General features: G+C 35.9%; 1 protein-coding gene across 1 annotated transcript in view; it reads right to left on the bottom strand.

Annotated features, from left to right (window-relative positions):
• The window catches only part of LOC103606538 (eyes absent homolog 3-like), a gene marked incomplete at its 3' end in the record, with an annotated part of 55,929 nt that extends 33,082 nt beyond the window's left edge, over positions 1-22,847 (bottom strand). Inside the window, exon 1 of the mRNA XM_008591122.1 lies at positions 22,774-22,847. The remainder of the gene's footprint in view (positions 1-22,773) is intronic.
• Positions 22,848-23,559: the final 712 nt, after the last annotated feature.

The following is a 23,559-nucleotide window of genomic DNA, read 5'->3' on the forward strand; positions in this document are numbered from 1 at the left end:
ACCTCAATTGTTAAATTTTTGTATGACAAGCTCTCATCTATGCAAGAAGTGATAATATTCCAAATTTTCCTTAACTGAGGACCATGACTATAAAAACTGCAATCTCTAATTAGCATATTCTTGACAAGGGAAAAAGGAGGGGATTACCCACCCACCCCCATGAAGGAAGAGTTATAAAATCCACTTGGGTAAGAGAGAATTGTAAAAAAGGATACTCAATAACATGTGCTTTAATTTTGCTTTTAAACATAAAAACTAATTTAAAATCTGAACAACATTAAAAGAGAATGTAAGATTTTTTACTGGTCAAAAGAGTTCATAGGTTTTAAAAAGAAACACTACTCTGAACAGTGGGGAAATAAATTCTCAAGCCACCCAAGACCAAATTTTAAAATCCTGAATTTTATTAGAAATATGGTAATATTACATTACTTTTATAATAGAAAGAGAAGAATTTATTTTTCTTGAGATAAGTTCTTATGGTTATGTTGCAAGAAAACCTTCTTGAAGGGAAAAATTGGAAGACATTCCTTTCTACCTCTTCCATTTCTTCTCTGAAAATAAGCACCCTTTGTTGTTTCCATCTTAAAATTACATTTATTTTCTCAGCTTTTCAATCTAGGGGAATAAAAAGGGAATAGATAATTTTTTTTTTTCTGGCGGCTGGCAGTACAGGGATCTGAACTTGTGACCTTGGTGTTATAAAGCTGCACTATAACCAACTGAGCTAACCAGCTAACCCAATTTCTATATTTAGAAGAAAAGAACTTTAAAAATCAGGCTTGATATCTCAAAGTCACTGGTCAGTGACCACCAATAATTCTGATCATTTTTAAACCAAAAAAGCAGACTACAAGGAAATAATATGATTTATTACAGAATCTTCTGGGATTCTACTGGAAACATGTGATATGTGGGAAGTCTGCAAACACATATTCTGGTACATTTGTGTATAAAATGTATTTTTTTAGAAAATATGTAATTCTATCATAACATGCAACTACTTTCCATCAATACAATATTCTTTCTTCTAATAATTTTTACCTAAAAGACCTGAAATATAAGAACATAACATAAAAATGCAAATAGTCATCACATTCCCAGCACTCACAAGTGTGCTAAAACTTTTTATATTAAGATCTCACACCATTTTCTGCAAGTGGCACATGTTTTACAATCAGAAGTCAAATTTACTAGCAATGAGATGAACGTGTTATATAACATAGACACAAAGTTCCAGTACTTAAGTACAGAATTACAATAAAAACCATAGTATTTTCATTTCTGTGTATTAGTTCAATGTTTCATTTTTTTACCATTGGTATAACCTGACATTACATCCATGAGACTCATCTTCTAAAATATCAAACAATATAACTGTTATGAAGCATATTTTTATTAAGATTTTTATTAATGTGTGGATTGCTTTAGCACTTAAAAGAAGTAGGTCAATCACATTTTTATTAAGATTTTTATTAATGTGTGGATTGCTTTAGCACTTAAAAGAAGTAGGTCAATTAGCAAATGTTTAATTTACCAAGGCATCCTCAAACAATACTTATTATATAACTTGAAGAATGAAAACAAAAAGCAAATACTCCCTTCTAATGGCTTTAAGATGATTGCTTCAAGTATTGTTATTCAACAATTATTGATTTATTGTCGGGGGGGTTTATTAATGACTTCAGAGGCAAATGTCCTGATACCCAAAGCACAACCTAAATCCTAAATATATCAGTTCAAAATAAATTCTAATTTATAAACAAGGCCTTATAAGGCAAAGTCAGAAACAGCGTCAGGAAAATAGTTTCAAAACATAAGAAAATATTTCTGTGGTCTCTTACAAAACAGTGCTTATTACCAGTGTGAAGTGGGATGATACAAAGTAGAAAAATGGACTTCATAATCAGTAGAACATATACATTAGTTTTCAAATAAGACGTAAACAAAGGTGTACTCCAATACCTACAAATTTCTTGCTGAAAATTAGTCAAAAATAACAATATCTCGTGGGGGAGGAGAATAACAGAGGTAATTAAGGAAGACCTGCCCTACGCCAGTCTTTAAAACCAATTATAATGGCTGAGGGTAAGAGACTATCATTTAGTGAGTATATATAATACACCAAGTATTTTTACATTCACTGACTCACCAAATCCTATTGCAACAACTATCCTAAGACACAGGTGGTATCATCCTCATATTATAGCGAACTTAACTGGAATTCAGAGATTTAAACAATTTGTCAAAGAATAACAACATTGTTGGCTGCACAACATTGTGAATGTACTTAATGCTGTAAATTGTATGCTTAAAAATGGTAAAAATAGTTAATTTTATGTTATGCATATTTTACCACAATAAAAAAAGTACAAAAACTCATAAGACTAGAAATGCCAAAACAATGATCAAATTAAAAGTATAAAAACTCATAGGAGACTAGAAATATCAAAACAATGATCAAATTTAAAATACGGACTAAATGAAGAAAATTTAGTATTTAAGAAATATTGTCAGAAAAACTGAATATCAATGTGGAGAAAAACAGGTCCACACCATATGCTATAATTATAACTATAAAAAGAACTAAGCATTCAAAAAATTTTGGCAAAAACAGGACAGCATATTTATCTCATCTGTGGAAAAGAGATAAATTTATGGGCAACAGAAGAAAGCATAAGCAACAAATCAACAGCACCAATTATGTAAAATAAACTTTCATGCAACAAAAAAACAAATCTAAAATTTAAAGGATACGGGCTGAGCCCGTGGCACACTCTGGAGAGTGAGGAGCTGGGAGCGCAGCAGCACTCCCGCCGCGGGTTCGGATCCTATATAGGGATGACCGGTGTGCTCACAGCGCTCACTGGCTGAGTGCAGTGCGGCCGGTCTCAAAAAGGACAAAAAAAAAAATTTAAAGGATACAACAAATGGAAGTGATATCTGCAATAATTATGATAGATAAACCTTAACGTCTACCATATAAACCAAACCAATTCAACATTTACCTATCATTTATTATTATGTGGCAAACAATGACTAACACAACCTGTTAAAGGATACAAAACAGGCAGTTTAACTAACCAGGAAAATCAAATCAGCACTTGAGAAAAAAGACTCTCACTAACTGAAGAAAAATAAATTGTAATATTTTAAAGATACCACTTCCTACCTATTAAACTACCAAAAGTAAATCTAAACAACGAAACCTAAAGTTATCTCTGCTTTAGGAAAATAAGACATAGTCAGAGGCACAGCTATAAAATCACATGTATCCTCAGACTGTTCCCTGAATAGAATATAAAAGAGGTCATAATACTGGCTGTGGCCTAACCTGAATAATTCTTTTCAGGTATTTTCCCAAGAGTTACATACAGGGGAAAAAAGCTAATTCTATTTTTTTTAAATAGTGTAAATTTGTTGTTCTCAGAAATGAAAAATTAGAAACAACCAACATGTGAAGAATGATTTAACTAAGCTGTAATTCATTTTTTTGTCTTTTTGTTTTGTCTTGTTTTTTCTTGGGGTTTTTTTGTTTGTTTGTTTTTTAACTAAGCTATAATTCTATAATTGAATATTCCATATTAAAATGAAACTGTAACTATTTCAATATGAGCTTATTTAAAATGTGAAAAAAGCATGTAATTTTTTATATTATAATTTAAAAATAGCTTACATATAATTTGATAGTCAATAGCAGATACAAAGTTACATATTTAAAGATTTGTACAGTAAAATGCTTAAGTATATATTTTTAAAATGCTTCTACAAAAATGTTCAAGACATTAAGCTAAAACTGAACATAAATTCTGCATGCTTACCCCACCCTTCTTCTTCAGGAAAAAATTTCAACTTTAAGGGAAAAGCAATTTAAATTGTAGCAATTCTCCCTTACCCCCAAAATCTTTAAAAAGTTCATAACAACAGTACAGACAGAAAGATCCACTTAATTTTCTTGCTCTGTTATCTCTTTCATAGGAAGTCAAGTTACTCAGATACTGTACTCAAATCCAGGGTTGGTTCATTTTATGGTTCTGAGCAAAAGCATTAAACTTCCAATAGTTAAAGAATTTGCTATTAGAAGAGACTTCACATTTGGTTTCACCCTTCCAGGCAGAAATTATTCTCTTGCTAATGCAAGAAAATATATAGCATAAGATGTTACAAGGGATATAGAGTATTATAGATCTTTGGAGGTAATCCTTATTTTTAGGGTTGAGGAAATTAAACCAAAGAGGGGAAGGCATTGCCCTAACAAACCTCTAAGTAACAGAACTAGTGGTAGAACAAGACTCGGAACTCTCTTGTCTGAAGCTTTTTTTCCCTATGTGCAGAACTGAGCACACAATCCTCCCTTTTATAACTCCATTCCTAATATTATTCCATTCCTCAGGCTACATCTTTCTTTCTTTGGCAGTTAGCCTGTACGGGGATCTGAACCCTTGATCTTTTTTTGTCATTAAATCTCTAACTATCCTATGTTACATTACTTTGATCTTATAGCATAACAGCACGTTCTCAAAGTATTAAAATGTTTTAAATTTATAAACTCAAAATATATTTTTCAGCCCGTGTTGCGCCCCCGCACCGCGCTCAGCCAGTGAGCAGGAACCAGTCTCCACATGGGATCCAAACCCTCGGCGGGAGCGCCACCGCGCTCCCAAGTGGCTCTTTTTTATGCTATTTATTAATATCCTGTACAGTCTAGCAAAAATAACTTATTTGATTTCTCTTTACAACCAGAAGTCTTTAATTTACAATGTACAGACTTTGATTTACTGTTAATGAAGCAAGTAATTTTAACTATAAGGTATGTGAAAATAAATTTTTACCATTTCTAGACAGATAAACATAATTTCAGAAAAACAAAATATCTCCCCATCTACTAAAACCTCAGTTATTAGTGAAAGAGTTCCCTGCTTCATTATTCATTCTTCACAACTACTTCTCTAACTTCTACTTATGGTTTGCAAATCCAACAGTTAACAATTCTGTTTAGATTATTCATTTTTCCTTGGTCCTAGGATTCCTGAGAAATCCTGATCCTAAATTTCACAATGACAGAGACTACTTTATTCTTAGTATCTGATAGCACATAGCAGGAATTAGATAAATATTTGTTTAATCAAGCACCATTTCCAGTCTCTTGATTCCTCTAAATTTTTACTTAAAACTAGTTCATTAAGAACCATCTATATATTTAGAGGCACAAAAAACTCAAATCTTCACTTTTCCAATGTCATCAGAGATGCCTAGGGCTGACCCCGTGGCTCACTCGGGAGAGTGCGGCGCTGGGAGCGCAGCCACGCTCCCGCCGCCACCGCGGATTCGGATCCTATATAGGAATGGCCGGTGTGCTCACTGGCTGAGTGCGGTGTGGGCGACACCACACCAAGGGTTGTGATCCCCTTACCGGTCATGAAAAAGACAAAAAAAAAAAGAGATGCCTAAATCACAATTTTAACTCTTTACCAAGTTTTTAAACTGATTCAAGGAACATTTTTTTTTTTTTAAGATGACTGTAAGGGGATCTCAACCCTTGGCTTGGTGTTGTCAGCACCATGCTCAGCCAGTGAGCCAACCAGCCATCCCTATATAGGATCCGAACCTGTGACCTTGGTGTTAACAGCACTGCACTCTCCCGAGTGAGCCACGGGCCGGCCAAGGAACATCATTTTGAAACCTATGTTAACTGAAAAGTTCCCTTCAAATATAAACAAAGAATGAAACGGATGTAATTAAGGATTCTGAGATGAGATTATCCTGGATTATCTGGGTAGGTCCTAAATGCCATCACAAGTTTCCTTAAAAAGAGAAAAGCAGATAGAAATTAACACACACACAGAGGAGAAGGCAGTGTGAAGATGGAGGAAGAGATTAGAGTGATGTGGCCAAGGAATATCAGCAGCCATCAGAAGCAGAAGAGACAAGAACGATTTCCCCCAGGGCCTCTGGAGAGAGTTTGGCCCACCAACACCCTGATTTCAGATTTCTGGCCTCCAGAATTGTGAGATAATAAATTTCTGTTGTTTTAAACCTCCAACTTTGGGGTAATCCATTATGCAGCCACAGGAAACTAATACGAATAGCAAAGAAGTTTTTCGTGTTTGTTTTTTGCTATTACCTCTCTGCTTGGGCTTGTTGGCCATCTCCTGGCCACTGAATAAAATACACAAGCTGAAAACAAAGGTGGGAAACGAAGAAAAGTACATAAATAAGAGAACATGACTGCACACACAGCTGAAAAAATGCTTCCAAACATTAAAAATATAGGGTGAACATAAAACACTTAAAATTTTTCCACATAATTGGAAAGTTTGCCTCTGTAATAAAACTGTCGCATAACTCCAAAGTTAGCATTCTGCTGCTTTCACTCTGGGTCAAACTCAACTCTGTGCTCTAACAAACTGAGCCAACCAGCCAGCCCTAAAGGCTATTAATTCTAACTTCAAGCAACAAAGTAAATGAGAAAGGTAAAATTTAGAAACTTATTCACTTTTTTGATAAAGTCTCTGATTGAAACAATTTTGCCAGAGGCTTTCTGTACTATTTTCTGGATGGCCTAAATGAAAGGACCTAATCTACAGAGGCAAACAGTCCCAAACTTTGAAATGTCCTCTGAATGCAACTCAAAAAAGATGATACACAAATTAAACTCACTCAACCAAAAGAACAGTACATGACTATAAAGCATTTTGGGATACCGAACTAAAAAAAAATTCGTGCAAAGAACAGAACCAAGACTAGTAACAGTATCTTATAAATTAGTTATAACATATTACAGCCAGAAATAAAAATTAAAATAAAATTATACTAAATGCATGTGGTATCCTAGATTGGATTCTTTCAGAGAAAAATTGTAGCGGAAAACGTAGTGAAATCTGAATAAAGTCTGCAGTCTAGTGAACAGTAATGAAATAGTAATGTACCAGTGTTGGTTTCTTAGTTTTGACAAAGGAACCATGGTTAAGTAAGATGTTAACAAGAGGGGAAGCTAGGTAAGGGGTAAATAAGAACCCTCTGTACTATCTCTGAATTAGATTTCTGGAAATCTAAAATTATTCCAAAATAAAAAGTTTATTTTAAAATAGGAGAAATACCGGCTAGCCACCAAAATAATTAAATAAATAAATAAAATAAAATTTGAGATACCACTACACACTTACCAGAATGGCTAAAATAAACAAAAGAAAACTGACCAAGTGCTGGCAAGGATGGGGAGCAACAAGAATTCTGTACAAATTAGAGCAATGTACAACCAGAAACTGTACACTGTGGGTGGGAATGCAAAATGGTACAGTATACCATTACAGAAAATAGTTTAGCAGTTTCTTATAAAGTTAAACGTATACTTAACATACAACCCAGAAATCCCACTCTCAAGTATCTACCTAAGTGAAATGAAAACTTATGTTCACGTAAAAACCTGTATGTGAATGTGCACAGTGGCTCTTTACATATACATGCTAAAGACTGGAAACAACTCATATGCCCTTCAAACTGGTGAACAGATAGACAAACTGTAGTATGTCCATGCGATGAAATACTACACAACAATTCACAGAACAATCTGGATTGTTCACAACACAACTGAGAACAATCTCGAATGTGTTATGCTAAGTGGAAGAAGCCACCCTGAGAAGCCCATATTTTAATATTCCATTTATATGACAGTCTTTATATGACATAACTGTAGGGACAGAAAACAGAACAGTCATTGCCAGCTGTAGGGGAGGGGGGGAAGGGGTTGGTTACAGAGGCACAAGGGAACTTTTCCGGGATTATGGAACTATTCTATATCTTGATTATAGTGGCAGTTACACAATTGTAGGCATTTATAAACTCACAGAAGTGTACACTTAAAAGAATTTACTGTATGTAAACTATACCTCAAAAATTATAATAGAATCTGTTTAGATTTTTAGAACGAAAATCATGTATAAAGTTGAATAAAATTCTATGACTTACACAAACAAATAAATAAAATTATAAACACAGTTGGACCAACAGTTTATTTATGAGTACACAGATTTGAAATGTTGGCTAATAAAATTATAAACAGTTGGGTCGACAGTTTATTTATGAGTACAGAGATTTGAAACATTGGGTAATAAAATTATAAACAGTTGGATCAACAAACAGTTTATTTATGAGTACAGAGATTTGAAATGTAGGCTGTATTACCTGATATCATCATAGGAGTTTTCCATTAGATAGCTGACTTAAATAAGATCAAATTATATAATGGGCCGGCCCATGGCTCACTCGGGAGAGTGCGGTGCTGATAACACCAAGGCCCCGGGTTCGGATACCATATACAGATGGCCGGTTTGCTCACTGGCTGAGCGTGGTGCTGACAACACCAAGTCAAGGGTTAAGATCCCCTTACCGGTCATCTTTAAAAAAAAAAAAAGATCAAATTGTATAAATTCTTATTTTTTAAATTTTAAATGTGACTACCTTCAAACAGATACCCTTACCCAAACTACACTGGAGTGGCAGAAGAATTTTACCCCTATCTTAAACCATTAAAGGCAGACCTATACAACATAATTATTCAGATATAATTACACCAAAAATAGAAGCTGATATTCATTTAAAAGAGAAAAAAAGAGAGGTTGGCCAGATAGCACAGTTGGTTCAAATGAGGTGCTGAGAACACCAAGGTCCAGGGTTCATTCCCTGTACTAGCCAGCTGCAAGAGAATAAAGAAAAGACTTTAAAATAGCTTATTTAAAGTCTTTATCTAGTAAATCCAATGTATGGGCTCCCTTGGGGACAATTTCTATTTTACTGCTTTTTTTCCTGTACATGGGCCATACTTTATTGTTTATTTGCATGTCTTGTAATATTCTGTTGAAAACTAGACATTTTAAGTAATGTAATGTGACAGCTTTTGGAAATTAGAATCTCCTCCTACTCAGTCTTTGTTGTTGTTACTGTTTATTGTTTATTTCTTTTAGTGACTTTTCTGAACTAATTATGTAAAGTTTGGGTTCTTTGCCATATGTGGCCACTAAAGTGTCTGCTCTGTTATTTAGTGGTCAGCTAATGATTGGACAGAGATTTCCTTAGATGTCTCAAACCAGTAAGTCTCCCAGTCTGTACTGATGCGCTCTGCACATGTGTTAGGGACATCCTTAACACTCAGCCAGGTACTTTACAACTCTGTCTTAGGCTTCACTTCCCACTTGTACTGAGCCTCAAGATCAACCAGAACTGAGAACCTTCTTACATTCTCAGAAATCTATCAGAGCTTTACAAAGAAAATTTTCAGATGTTCTTACTCTGCCATTTTTCCTGACATTCTTTGCACTGAATTTTGAGACTCCTTCAGCTCAATGTTTATACTTACTAATGTTATTCTGCTATTCAGTCCATTTTTTATTTTTAAAATTTCAATATTTACATTTTTCTCATTTGCCTTTTTATTTCCTCTAAAATTACTAATAATGCTTATTATTTAAAATCTCCTTCAGTTTATACTAATCACTTATTTCCTTTACTGTTGATTGCATTTGGTACCTCTTTCATAGCATTAATTTTCCTCAAATGACTGATAAATCTGGGTTTCTAGTTCATATTTATAGTTGAGAGTTTCAACTAAACAGTTTTTCCTCGGAGTGGATGAGGATCATTGTTCATCTATCTGTTGGTGTTTGCAGGTTGTAGACAAATACATCCACTTCTAGTGACTGTGGAAGAGGAGTGAAATATGCAATTAGGCAGTGTCTGCAGGTAATTTGCTTTCTGGATATGAATCCCAGTCTCTTCTGAACATAAATTATTTGGGATATAGCTGGTTTCTATGCCAGGACTCTCACTTTAGAGAGTGGCTATCATACCTTTTACCGAGGGAGAAACACTGAAATTATCTACTCACTTTACTTTTTGTTTCCTCTGCTTTTGTTGTAGAGGTCTATGGTTACTTCAGGCTATGCTTGCTCCTCTCTCTAGCCTGAAAATTCATTCATTCTTTTATAGAATATTTATTTCATGTCTACTATGTGTCAGGCACTTGTCTAGATACTGGGAATTCAGTGAAGAACAGTCCACAGTCTCAAGGAACTTTTTTTATTCTAATGGAGAAATAAACAAATACATTAGGTAATATAATTTCACAAAGTGAAAAATACTATGGAAAATAAAACAAAGTAAAGAATAGAGAGTGACTACAGGGGAGCTATTTCATATGGGGTGATCATTTCTGAGATGGTAATTTATCAGCAGAGATCTGAATAATGAAAAGGAGAAAGCTATAAGATGTGAAGGAGAACTTTTCAGGAGGGAGCAAGTGTAAAGAAACTGAAAGGGTAACAATCTTGGCATTATTTGAGAAAAAGCAAAAAGACCAGTGTTAGCAAGCAAGTGAGTGGTAAGAAAGGAGGCCTGAGAAGCAGAGTAGGGCCAGATCACACACAGCTTGTAACACATAGGAGTTTAGGAAGGCAATGGGTGCTTCAAGCAAGACAATGACATGATTTGATTTACATACACTAAATGCTCTGTGGAGAACAGACTGTAAGAAAATAATGACCTCCCCAGGCAAATTGTTCAATGTGTTTAAAAGCATGTCTCTGGGTTTTATCCAGGGGACAAACACCAGATGCTCAAAATCCAGGACAAGGGCCAGGAAACTGATGAATGCTCTTGGCACCCTTCCTATCTTCATATTTGTTTACTTGGAGCCTAGTACATTTCTGAAACTTCTACATATACTTTCTTTCTTTCCTTTTTTTTGGCAGCTGGCTGGTAAGGGGATTCAAACCCTTGACCTTGGTGTTACTGTGCTCTAAGCAATCTACGTATCCTTTCAATTGTGACCTACTAGTTTCTCTGCAATCCAATCTCACTGTTTCCTGTCTTTCAGAAATCCATTAAAGTCTCATCAGCTGAAGGCAACCTTTCTTCATTTACTACCTTTTAAAAAACATCTAACTTACCTACTAACATATCCACTCAGAATCCTTTGTACTCAGAGTCCTACTGAAGTAGACACAAATAACCAGCAGGCCTACACTCATCTGACCTCCCTTAAGGCTCCCTTTACAGTGATCCTGAGAGACAGCCTTTTTGCTCTCACAACTTAGGCAACAGCACAAATCACATATCCGTCAACCAAAAAACTGCAACCACCTATAACTTCCCTGATGGACTTTCTGCAGACATATAAAAACCATCACCATGCTGGTCAACTCCTTCCATAAATATACAGCCCAGCCAACCAACTGTGGTAAAATTGGTGAATTCTTCTGGCTACTTTAATTGGGAGGCATGACTCACTAGCATATCATGGTATATTGTCAGCTGTAGGAATATTTATAGTAACTATACACTTAATAGAATACTATCAGAACTTACTGAGAAAGTTTTTTTAAAAAATATATTTAGGCCGTACCAAGTTAATAGGAGAAATATTTGATCAGGAATAGATTCTCTAAGAATTGTTTTTATAATTTCTAATATTACTTCTTAGAAAATCATCCTTTGAAATTGTCTATAAAACAATCGTCAATAAAAATCAACACAAACTTTTCCATACAAGCTTCCAATAAAACAGGGAGATGTGTTACATAGGAAAAATTCCAAAACCACAGTAAAAAGTATTGAGAAAGAACGGGTTAATCTGAATTAGCTGTGTCAAGGTGAGCTTAATAGTAGTCAAACAGTTCTTTTACTACATTCCTTCCAAGACTTCCAACTTAGACCTCTCTTCCATTTTTAGTAACTTGTCAGTCAGAGCATAAGAATTTCTCTAATGTTTGGAGATCCAGACTCCATAGAACTCAAAAACTCCAAAACTTTGTCTTCATCCTTTTTTAATCTGTGAATTTAACATTTCTAAGAGAATCACATTCTTTTCTGTAGGTGCTGTGGCCTGACACATGGTATTATACTCCAACACATATTCTATAAATGTATTGCTTCTGGTTATATAGAAAAAACGTGTACCCTGTTTCATCCATTTTCTAGCATCCTATATAATTCTATATATCTCATCTACCTATCAATCCTATATACCAAACAGCTCTCCACTATTTGGATAATACTTACTATACTAACAGAATTTTTACCTATTTATTTCTTTGGTCAAGGAATTTTTTACTAGAATTTGTTCAATATTCATTACATTAAGACCCCTTACATTCGGATCCCCTACTGATTGATCAACCACCAAAAAAATTTTTTAATAAAATTTTTTTTTTAAAAAGACCTCTTAGAAAAATATTGTAGAATAATGCATAAAACGTTCTTTTCAAAATATTCTGGGTTCAGATCCCCGTACTGGCCAGCCACCAAAAAAAAAAAAAAAAAAAATTCATTATTGAGTGCCTATGATTATGTCAACATTTTCTAAACACTAGAATAAATAAATTATGTTAATGGTTGAATATTCTAACCACGTTCTTGAACTAAAACTTTCAGGTTTTCAGAAAACATTTATTTTGCATAGGAAATACCTGACCACCCCTCTAGAATGTTCTAGAATGTTCTCCCATTCTTCCATCTAATTCTTTTCCTTTTTTTTTTTCAAGAGTCATTTTTGCTTCTTTTCTACAGCCTTTTCTAACTCCTTTGGCACAATGCCTTGCACATAGTAGATAATCAGTAAATACATTTTAGTTTATTTTTCTATTAGATTTATTTTTTCTTAATTGACATATAACAATTGTATATATCTATGGGTACAATGCTGAAATGTATGTCTTTGCTGTCAGAAGAACGATAAAATCTAGGTTTAGTTCTTTTATTAATGTTTTATTTCTCCAAACTTATTTACTCCTTCAAACATCCATCAGACAAAAAAGCCATCACCCAGAATTTCAGTGCTGTCATTTCAGCCCAGAGAGTGAAACAAGTTTTTTAACAGTCATTATTTTACCCTTTTCACCATAGTTCCTCTCTGTAAGAAGCAGGTTTGGCAAGCAAGCACAAGGTATGTTTGGAGTATAAACTCTGGAACCAGACTACTTAGGTTCAAATACCAGCACTAATGAATGAACAGTGTGGGATCTCAGACAAATTATTTAACTTTCCTAGGTCTTAGTTAATTCATCTGTAAAACGTGAATAATAACAGTGCCTTTCTCATAAGCTTGTCATAAGGACTAAATGAGTTAATATCTATAAAGCTCTAAAAATAGAGCCTGGTACATACTAAGTGTGATATAAGTGTTTGTTGAAGAAAAATAAATATCTTAGACATAAGATAAACAGAAAAGAAATCTGGTCTTGAGTGAAAGTTAATTCACTAACTAGTTCCTTAGTTTTTCCAAATGGCAAAATAGTAAAACTATTAAGGGTAAAGGTCCAAATAACGAGATTCCAATTAGAGACTAAACAAGTTGGGCCTGTAGCCCTGATAATCTTTGTCACTTGGCTTTGATTTCAAAACTCTACCCAAGAACTTTCCCTACAAGTCCTCAAGAAAAGATGTTTTTATGCTCCTGGGCAATACATGTACATAACATTGAATACACACAGCCTTGTAACACCAAGGTCAAGGGTTCCCCAAACCAACGAGCCACCAAAAAAAACCCCCAAAAACAAAAAAACACAACACTGAATGTCAATCACATGCTGTTACTCAGCAAATATATGGAACTCATCATAGTCACAAATACTCTCAGAAGATTCAACTGTGAGTTGTTGATACCATTAATAGCTAACATTTATGGAATGGCTCAGGCACTGTTCTAAGTACTTTTAATATATTAACTAGTTTAATCCTTTCAGTAAGTCTATAAGATAGGTACTATTTATTACTATAACCATTTCACAGATGAGAAAACTAAGGCATAGAAACTAACTTGACCAAGGTTATATACCTATTAAGTTACCAACCTGGGATTCAAGCCCAGACAGGCTGGCTTCAAAGCCTGAACTCTCAAAGGACAGCTATGTGCCTCATAATGGAACATCACAGACAGGACTGATGATTTTTAAAAGCATCAAGTTAAAAATGTATGATATACCATGCTACAATCACTAACAGCCAGAATTTATAAGTCAGGTAATGAGAAAATGCTAAAAAGAAGGTGAATTTTCTTCTTTACTCTTTCTCATTCTCATTCTTCTTCCAGGCTTCCCAAGTGACTTATGCACTAATACAACTGAAGAGCTTTAAATAGTGCCTGGCACATAGTAAGTGCTCATTAAGTGTTAAGAGGTGGTAGTGGTAAAAATAGTAGAATAGCCCTGCTGACCCTGTCTTACTCTTATCGCTAGGATAGGCTAGGAACTGTTGATTTCTCTACCATCTTTTACCTTCTGTGATTATGGGAAATGAACTGGGACAATAAATAAATGCAGTCCACTGTCACAAATGCTAATGACTCCTCAATGCTGCTACTTTCACCTGACCGTATACACATGAGCAAACTTTCATTCCTCAGTTCTCTTTTCTTGGTTTACAAAGACTGGACTGGGGCCATAAAAAAGTAGAATAAAGCAGCTTTGTAACCTTTTGACTAGGTGCCCAGGACAGAGGCAAAGTTTGTGAAAAACAACTGAATGAACCTAAACTTAGATTGGTAGTTGGAAATTATCAAAGGATTCTAACGATAGCAGCTCTGCATATAACCGAACATTTTCAACCTCATGATTCTAGACTACTGCAGTTTTAAAAATCATGTGCCTAAACACGGTAAAGAACAAAGACAACAGTAACAGTAATCAGGGCAATAGGGCCTCCCTCTCTCAACTGTTCTGCACAATTATTTTGGTTAAAAGCTTTACAGAATCAAGGTACACTTCAGAGGAAAAAACTAGCAAAGCCAAACATTTTCAATTTCAAAAAGACAATATTGGAAAAAAATCTAGCAGTCACTAGAATTTTTCAAACTGCAGGTACACTGCATTAGGAGGTTATCATATCAACTTAGTGAATAGAGACCGACAGTTTGTTTTAAATGAAATATAATAAAACAAAATAGAATAGAAAACATAATAATGCACAACCAGTAGTAAAGATAAATACTGTTTCACAAAACTTCGGTTTCAACTTTAAATATTTATATATATATATATATATGTATGTATATGTGTGTGTGTATAAGTACTGGTTAACAATGTAAAATGCATCTTATCTTGGGTCATGATCAAAAAGTTCGAAAGTCACTTTACCAGAAATAAAATACTGGCCAGTCAAAAAAGGAAGAAAATATCCAGATCACTACATATGAAACAACAGAGTTTTGGTGGTTCTCTAAATTACTTTTATAAAGGCAAGCCTCTGAAAGAAAACAGAAAAGGAAAAGGAAACCACCTGAGTAAGAATCAATAGTTCAACAGTTACTCCAAAAAAAAAATTTTTTTTTTTTCACAGAATGTGTGGTACCAACACCAAATAAATACAGGAGATACAAAGAAATGAGATAAAGATTTTCAGCTCATCTAGCTACTAAATGCCCTACCAAATAAGAGAGATGGTCTATTCTCTTTGCAAAAGCTCTAGTTCTCAATCTCAGGAGCACTTATTCACCAGTGTTACCTAACCACTGCTTCCTAACCCGGAGCAAAGTAAGACCTGGTGAAAAGGAAAAGCAGATTTTAAAAATTCTACCTGTATTTTAAATTATCATTACAAATGTTTCCTAAATTTGACATCTTTAAACTTAAGAGAGAAAAATTCAGTGAACTAATAACACACTGATTACTAAGGCATTTTTAATAAGACACTTGTACTATTTTTTATCCTAAAATGTTCTCTAAAGCCTGAAACATTCCAAGAAAAAAAGTGATACACATATTTCAGATTATGTTGTTGGTAAAGAGAGATTATCATATTACTATTAATTTAGTTCATTATCAAATAATGAACATCATTGTGCTAAATTAAATTTTCCTCTTCCTTTGAAAGGGAGGAGGAGCACAACAGGTGGAGCTGACCTAAATCTTTTTCAAGTACTATGGAAACTGAAGAATAAAGGTCAATTCCAACTGAAAACTAATCATTCTAATTTATTCCCATAGTAACAGTGCTGAAACCAACAAATACCAATATTCCTAAATTCAGTAATTACTACATTATTAAATTTCAGGTGAAAGAAAACTATTGAAATTTTAAAAGACAAACTGACTATCAAATCCACATGGAGAATTGCTTTGAACCAAAAATTAAATGCTTAAGTAAAAGTAAAGAACATTCTAAATACCAACAAGTACATCACCATAGCAAACCTTATTCTTTTCAGCTTCATAACCATACTTTTTCCACCAAGGGGGAAAAAAAAATCAAGACAAGAGCTGTTATGGTCCACACTATCAATTTGCCCAAAGCCAGCTCTAATAAAAAGACGAGTACCCAGATGGGAGATCACTTGGGATTGCTGGGTGCTGTAGGCTTAAAAAAATAAAATAAATCTACTATGAAAGTGTACTTAATTAATACATCTAAACTAATAAGAGGAGTAAACATTTAATAATTAAAATAGGTACTATTCCTAATCAAGTGTCATTTCTTACCAGACATAATTATACTTTTTCTGTTAACCAGGTTCTATGATTCTCAACTGTTTACGAAATATTCAGAATAACTTATTATTTGAATACAACACTTTTACATCAAAGTGCATGTCAACTAATATAAAATCATCTCCTTTCCCCAAATATGCAATTAAAAAAATTTTTTTTTCCTTTTTGTCTTTTTTCATGTCCGGCAATGGATCGCAACCCTCAGTGTCGCGCCCGTACCGGACAAGGACCGGCAACGGGATCGCAACCCTCGACGTCGCGCCCATACCTCGCTCAGCCAGTGAGCGAGAACCGGTCTGTATGTGGGATCCGAACCCTCGGTAGGAGCGCCGCCGCGCTCCCTGGTAGGAGCGCCGCCGCCGCCGCGCTCCCAAGCGGCACACTGTAGCAGTGCGCCACCGGGCTGGCCCAAAATTTTTTATTTGGGAATAATAAAGGCACAAAATAATATTAATATGATTAATAATATTCTAAATAATTATTCACATTTTCAAATTTAAAAAGGAGCTGATTTATGAAAGTGCCCCTCTTTCTAAAGTAAAAATGAAAACACTAATTTAAATATGTTATACTAAAATGGTAGCCCTAATGTAATGGATGTATTTAGTTTCGTACAAATTTCCTAATTTGGAAATGAAACCAGAGGTAAGTCAGAAATCTCTGTTTTAGTCTTCTATTTTTTTTTTGGAGGCTGGCAGGTACAGGGATCCAAACCCTTGCCCTTGGTGCTTGGTGTTAACATCACCACCTCTAACCAACTGAGCTAACCCGCTAGTCTTCTGTTTTATATTTCAAATTTGTTAAATTCATATGGGCAATATTAAATTCATATGCATTTTAAGACTATTACATAAGTCTATTTAATACTCTGCAGATCAAAGAAAGGCAAAAAATTAACTTTAAGGGGACATTTTTTAAAAACACTAACTTTGCTCTAAATAACTCCAAAGTAATTAACTTTCATAAGATAATTTTTCTAAAAAGGGGAGGAATTTGACCCTGCTTTATGTTCTTAATACTCATATATGGTTTTTGCCAACTGAGAAACATAGGTTGTAAAGGGTTTGCAATTTGCCTGAAGCCAGCACTAACAAAAAGACTAAAACCCTCCTCTAAGGTTCCCAACCAAAAAGTAGTATTTTTTTTCTGTTTCAAAGAAATCGTATCTTTAACCTTAACCTGTAAAGAAGGAAATCACAAGTAGCACCTTTGTACAAAAAGGTCATGAACTCTGGAGCCTGAAAGACTAAGTTCAAATTCAGCTCTCCCATTAACTACTTGTGTTACTTTGGGCTAGTTTTGTAACTTCTGTGCCTTGGTTTCCTTATATGTAAAATGGGGATAGTAAGAATAGTACTTACTTCATAGGGTTGTAAGGATTAAAGAGTTAATACATGTAAACCACTTAGAATAATTCCTGATATACAGTAAATGCTACATAAAGTTTGCTTTTATTTTCATTGTTTTACCACTACAGATTTTTACAGTTCAGTTGTGAAAAAGCTTCCCAAATGAAAATTATTTAATTGTCCCTACAATAAAGAACATGATTTTATATTCATTAAACTGTGATACAGATTAATGCAAGAAGCTTAAGCCAAAGAAATAATGAGAAATCACTCTGTTTTCAAAACAAGAGAAAGTCTTAAAATCCAGTTTAAAAATTATATGGGCTGGCCTGTGGCTCACTCGGGAGAGTGTGGTGCTTGATAACACCAAGGCCGCGGGTTCGGATCCCATATAGGGATGGCCAGTTAGCTCAATGGGTAAGCACGGTGCTGACAACACCAAGTCAAGGGTTAAGATCCCCTTACCGGTCATCTTTAGAAATAAATAAATAAATAAATAAAAATAAAATAATATGCCACTGTCACTGGTAAGAAGTGACACTTTCATAGGATTAAAGTTTATTTTAATTCTAATCATGTTAAGTCTTATGTTCAATTCAGAAATGTACAAATAAGATCAAATTCAGTAAATGTCAACCCTGTACAATGTCACCTAGTTCACATGAGCAGCATAAATATGTATTATTGTAACTGTACACAGTAGGTGCCCAAATGCCATTTGCTGAAAAAAATGTATTACAATGATTATTTCTAACTATTTTCTAGGGGGGAAAAAAAGACACAAATCTAACTGGTACAAACATTAACAAAGCTAATAAGTTAAAGTGCATCCAACACAATCTGTGGTGAGATCATTTAAGATATTAAGCACAGACTGTGTTGGGCTGATCTGTTAACTTATTTACAATAAGTCATACTATTTAAACTACACATTTCCTTTTCTGACTTAATATAACATTGCATATTTAAAAGGGGGCCACAGTAAAGACAAATTTTATGAAGCCCATATTTTAAATGCCTGTTTTTAAATTTACTATAAATAACAGAGAATATATCTTAATTATTTCTACATTTAGCTATTAGCTACTCTGGGACATAGGTTGATGGAAGCAAAAATATCAAGATGATTATGTGTTCCATTATTTGAGATGTTCTCTGACAATAAAGCATACCACTATCAATAGGGTACGTTATAGGTTAAGCTATATAGTCTATACAAAAAGATGTACTTGTATTTTTAAGTTAATCAGAAGACAGAAAGCCCACCTACTTTCAACTTTATTATAAATACAACAATTCAGCCCTTTGGTATAAACCAATTAGATAAATGTATGGAAAGAATAAACTATTCCTAATATTTGTTGTTGTTGTTGTTGTTTTTGGCGGCTGTACAGTAAGGGGATGCAAACCCTTGACCTTGGTGTATTCTCAGTATTTTATTTATTTATTTATTTATTTATTTTTCCTTTTTATCTTTTTTACTGACCGGTAACGGAATCGCAACCCTCGGTGTCGCGCCCATACCAGGGACTGGCAACGGGATCACAACCCTCGGTGTTGCACCCGCACCACGCTCAGCCAGTGAGCAGGAACCGGTCTCCACATGGGATCCGAACCCTCGGCGGGAGCGCCGCTGCACTCCCAAGCGGCACACTCTCCAGTGCGCCACCGGGCCGGCCCTCTCAGTATTTTTAAATATACAGTTCTATTTTTAACTATTCTTCCTCCATTTAAATCATACATGAGCTAAAATATCCTGTTGTTACATGCAGAATGCAAAAATAGTTTACACAAACAACGAAAAAAAAAGTTCTATGAGCCTTTTATTTGTAATCAAAACAAAGAGAATGAAGCCATGAAGCAGCTTAGGCAGATCACAGAAACCAAGATACTGTAAGGTACAAATGGTTAAGGATATGCTGGAAGTGTATTTTGTTTCTTAAACTTTTAAAACTGCATCTTCCTTAAAACACATCATAGGGTTCAAGGACAAAAAGTAAAACATGTAAAACAAAAGAGATAAAATGACAAAAAAAAAAACCAAAACAAAATAAGAAAATCCAGTAGACATAAAACTAATATGTAGAAATGTATTTCAAATTGAGACCCCAGGGTTATAAACTAAGACTGCCAAACTAAAGTAGACAGTTCTATAGAAAACCTACAGTGATTCTGAAGTTTAAAAATAAACACACACTAAGCTGTCTCTAGAGATTCTGCGGGGTGGGGAGGTGGCAGGTAGGTAAGGAGGGCAGGCTTTTCAGACATCATAAAGTCTACAGAAAGTTCTGTACGAAGACCAACAGCATAAACATAACTGCTTCAATATGAACACAGGATGCTCATTTCATTTAAGGAATTCTATGCACAATTTATATCATAATAGGTCAAAGTCCTCTTAGAAGTAAAAAGAGAAAAACTTCTCTCTTTCAACTCTGTGTCTGCACAAAACAGTTTCTTAACTCTAGTCCCTCTTTCAAGGCAGAATAACTTCAGCCTCGGATTTAAAATTTTGTTTTAGATTTTTTTATACTAATAGTCTCATTCCTATAACATAAGTGTGTCAAAATGACCCACTAAATAGTACATATGTGCTCTCCAGCCTACAGCTTTGATGGAACTAAAACCCACTACTCTGAGTGCATGTGCATGACTTCTTTATTTAAAAAAAAAAAAAAAAAGACCTTGGAAAACTCATCCATTTTTTTAAAAAATTTCATCAAAAACATACTGCTTGACATCATTAATTCTTTAAGCCCTGATTTCCTTATGTGTAAAATAAAGGGGTAGGTTTGAACTTTACGATTCCCTCCAGCTGTGAACTGTAGAATTCTATATAAGTTTAGAGATTTAGACATGCACAAGAAATACAAAGTTCAGAAATGAAAAAGGCTGAAAGAGGGCCCTGTGTCAACCCAAATATGGGTCTGTCTACGGAGTTCCCACGGCTTAGAAAAAAAAGTCCACAAACCTGGAGGTAAGGAAGAAGCTCAAGTCAGCCATACTCATTGGCGTTAGTTTTTAAAGATGGGAAATGATGAAGCCTGTTTGAACAGAAGGTAGAGTTTCCAGTGTAGATGCTAGGGAGAACCTAAGAAACTTTCAAAGGGGCTTCCCTCAGCAGTTAGATAAATCCTGAAGGCCAACGAGAAGGGTCCTTCTCTGTGGCTTCTAGGACTAACATGGCAAAGCTCCAAAATCATTTGCTAAAAATAGCTGAAGGGAGCAGCCCAATTTTGGAATAAGCCAATGTCTATGCTATACTCTCATATATACATGAGGGGTCTTCAAAAGGTTCATGAAAAGATTCATATTATCTTTTAATTCTACTATGCCACAAACTCTCTGAAGTGCCCTCATACATTATATAATGAAGGAGACTTTTCTGTAATTCATTAGCCAAAAGAGATGCAGATGCTAAAAACTGTATTTGTTCTGTTCACATGTAAGTACTAAATTTTAGAGCACAATTTGTATGATTACAGAAAATGATCACACAAAAAACTCTGTAATCGACTGCCAGACATACACAATAAACACCGAGGGGAGGAAGTATCCAACCCTGTCCTCAAAATATACCTCGCATCACAAAATTTGGGAAATGGGACACTACCCATTATTAAACCCAATCCCTTCATGTTATAGATAACTTAAAGCCTTCGGAGAAATTTAGTTAAGATGCCCTAAGTCTCAAAACGAGAAAAAAAATGGTTTTAAGACTAAGGTGGAAACAGTAAAGAAAAAAAAAAGTTAGAAGAATATTCTAAGAAGCAAAGTACTGTAATGTCTAGCTTATGAAGAAACAAAAAGAAAAACAGGAAACTTGCTAATAGAGTAAAATGAAAAAACAATGTATAAGAGGTAAGGATAGGAATACATATCTGTATACTGAGTTCAACTAAAGAAAATTACTTGGAAATTACTATAGTGAACTCTTGAGCAAAAACGTTTCAATAACACACCAGCATTTTTGACAATGAGCTTATAAATCTAGGGCTAATAATCTCCCAAGGAAACTCTGTCCTCTGTCATAGCAACTGTCCTATAGATAAAGCCCATGCAGAAAACAGAGCTGACCGTCCCGCAACATCCGCATTTTTGCCTCAGCAAAATGTGCACATCCATTCTCTTGGCATAGAGAAGACAAAACTGACAGCATGTCCCCATGACCTGTCAATTAACAAGATCACACAAGCCCAACCGCTAGAAGTACCGTGTGCCCGCCACCTGTTAGCTGCTCGAGAGAGCCCCAAAACTGAGCTCCAGCAAAGAACTGGGAACACCTCTGTTGTTCCCTAACTACGGAAGCGGCCAGGTTCAGTCTAACCCAGCGCCTTAAGACAAAACTTCCCCCAGGCTGGGGAAGTCTTCCCAGATTGAGCTTTTGGCAAAGCCCTTCTCTAGTAAAGGAAAGGCAGAACCCCAGGCGAAGCACTAGTGTCACCTACGAGTCCCGAGAGGGAAGAAGGGTCAAAGGTGAGGAAAGTTGGGGGACGAAGAGCTAAGATCCTAGACAGAGGCTCAGTTTCGCAGTGGAGAAGAGTGAGCACAATAAGATGGGCCGTCCCGCTGGGTGAAAAGAACGGTACGGTCCGGATCAGGGGTTGGGAAGGAGAGGTGCTAAAATGAGACAGTAGGAGCAAAACGGAGGGGCAGTGGCTGAGGGAAGGCTGAGGCGAAAAGCAAGAATCCAGGGTTAAAAGGGGGGCCGATGAGGCTGAGGAAAAACAGCGAAGCGAGAGGTAAGCGGAGGCAAGAAAGGCTAAGATAAGGTGACAGAGGCGAGGCCAGCGTGAGGGAAAAGGCTGAGATGAAAGAAGCTCCGCAGGGACAAGGGATAGGCGAAGAGACCCCCCACCCACAAAGACCGAGGTAGAACTCTTGACCCGTCCCCCTACAGGCTGTACTCAACCGGCCGCGCTCAGACTCTGTCGGCGGTGGGGACTCACCCAAAGGCTGCAGAAGCCCCACAGTAGGGCATGGGGTCCAGTTCAGACCCACAGTAGCACCAAGCGAGTGCAGGAAACCGCGGCGTTAGCGTGACCCGGATGCGCATCCCTAGGAACCGGAAGTTAGCCGCCAGGGTCACCTCACAATCCACAACTAGTTCCACCAGAAGCCTCCGGGCGCATGTGTCGGGCCTCAAGGGGCGGGGAAGCTCCTAGACCCCGCCCACCCCGACGGCCCGGCGAGCCACGCCCCTGGCCACGCCCCTCTCGGCGCCACTGAGTCGTGCAGAGTGCTGATGAGCTGACACCTGCTGAGCTACTGAGCCACAAGCACCTCCGATGAAGTGTACTATAGCCCTCATTTTTCACGATCTTTTAAAATGCGTGTAATCCCCGCCTCCCTAAAGGGAACGTGAAGAGAAATGCTGGATGCTTTTGGTAGATTTAGAAACACTGTAGGAGGAAGAAAGGGTGGGAAGTTTTGGAAGACACTTGGGAGGCTACCCCAAGGTGGTTTTTGGGAGGGTTAGGGGGGTAGCTGGCCAGTACGGGGGATCCGAACCCTTGACCTTGGGTTTATGACACCGAGCTCTAACCAACTGAACTAACCGGCCAGCTCCAAAGTTACCTTTTTATACCCAAATTTAGTTTATTCCTCATATTATATTCAGCTTACAATTAACTTCATTTCGTACACATTGTTTACAGAAACGAAATTTTAAATGTTTCATTAATTTTAAATTACAATCCCAGTATGGGCAATGAGCAAGTGAATATTTTATAATG

The sequence above is a fragment of the Galeopterus variegatus genome, unplaced genomic scaffold (genome assembly GCF_000696425.1).
Source record: "Galeopterus variegatus unplaced genomic scaffold, G_variegatus-3.0.2 Scaffold6666, whole genome shotgun sequence".
Taxonomy (NCBI): domain Eukaryota; kingdom Metazoa; phylum Chordata; class Mammalia; order Dermoptera; family Cynocephalidae; genus Galeopterus; species Galeopterus variegatus.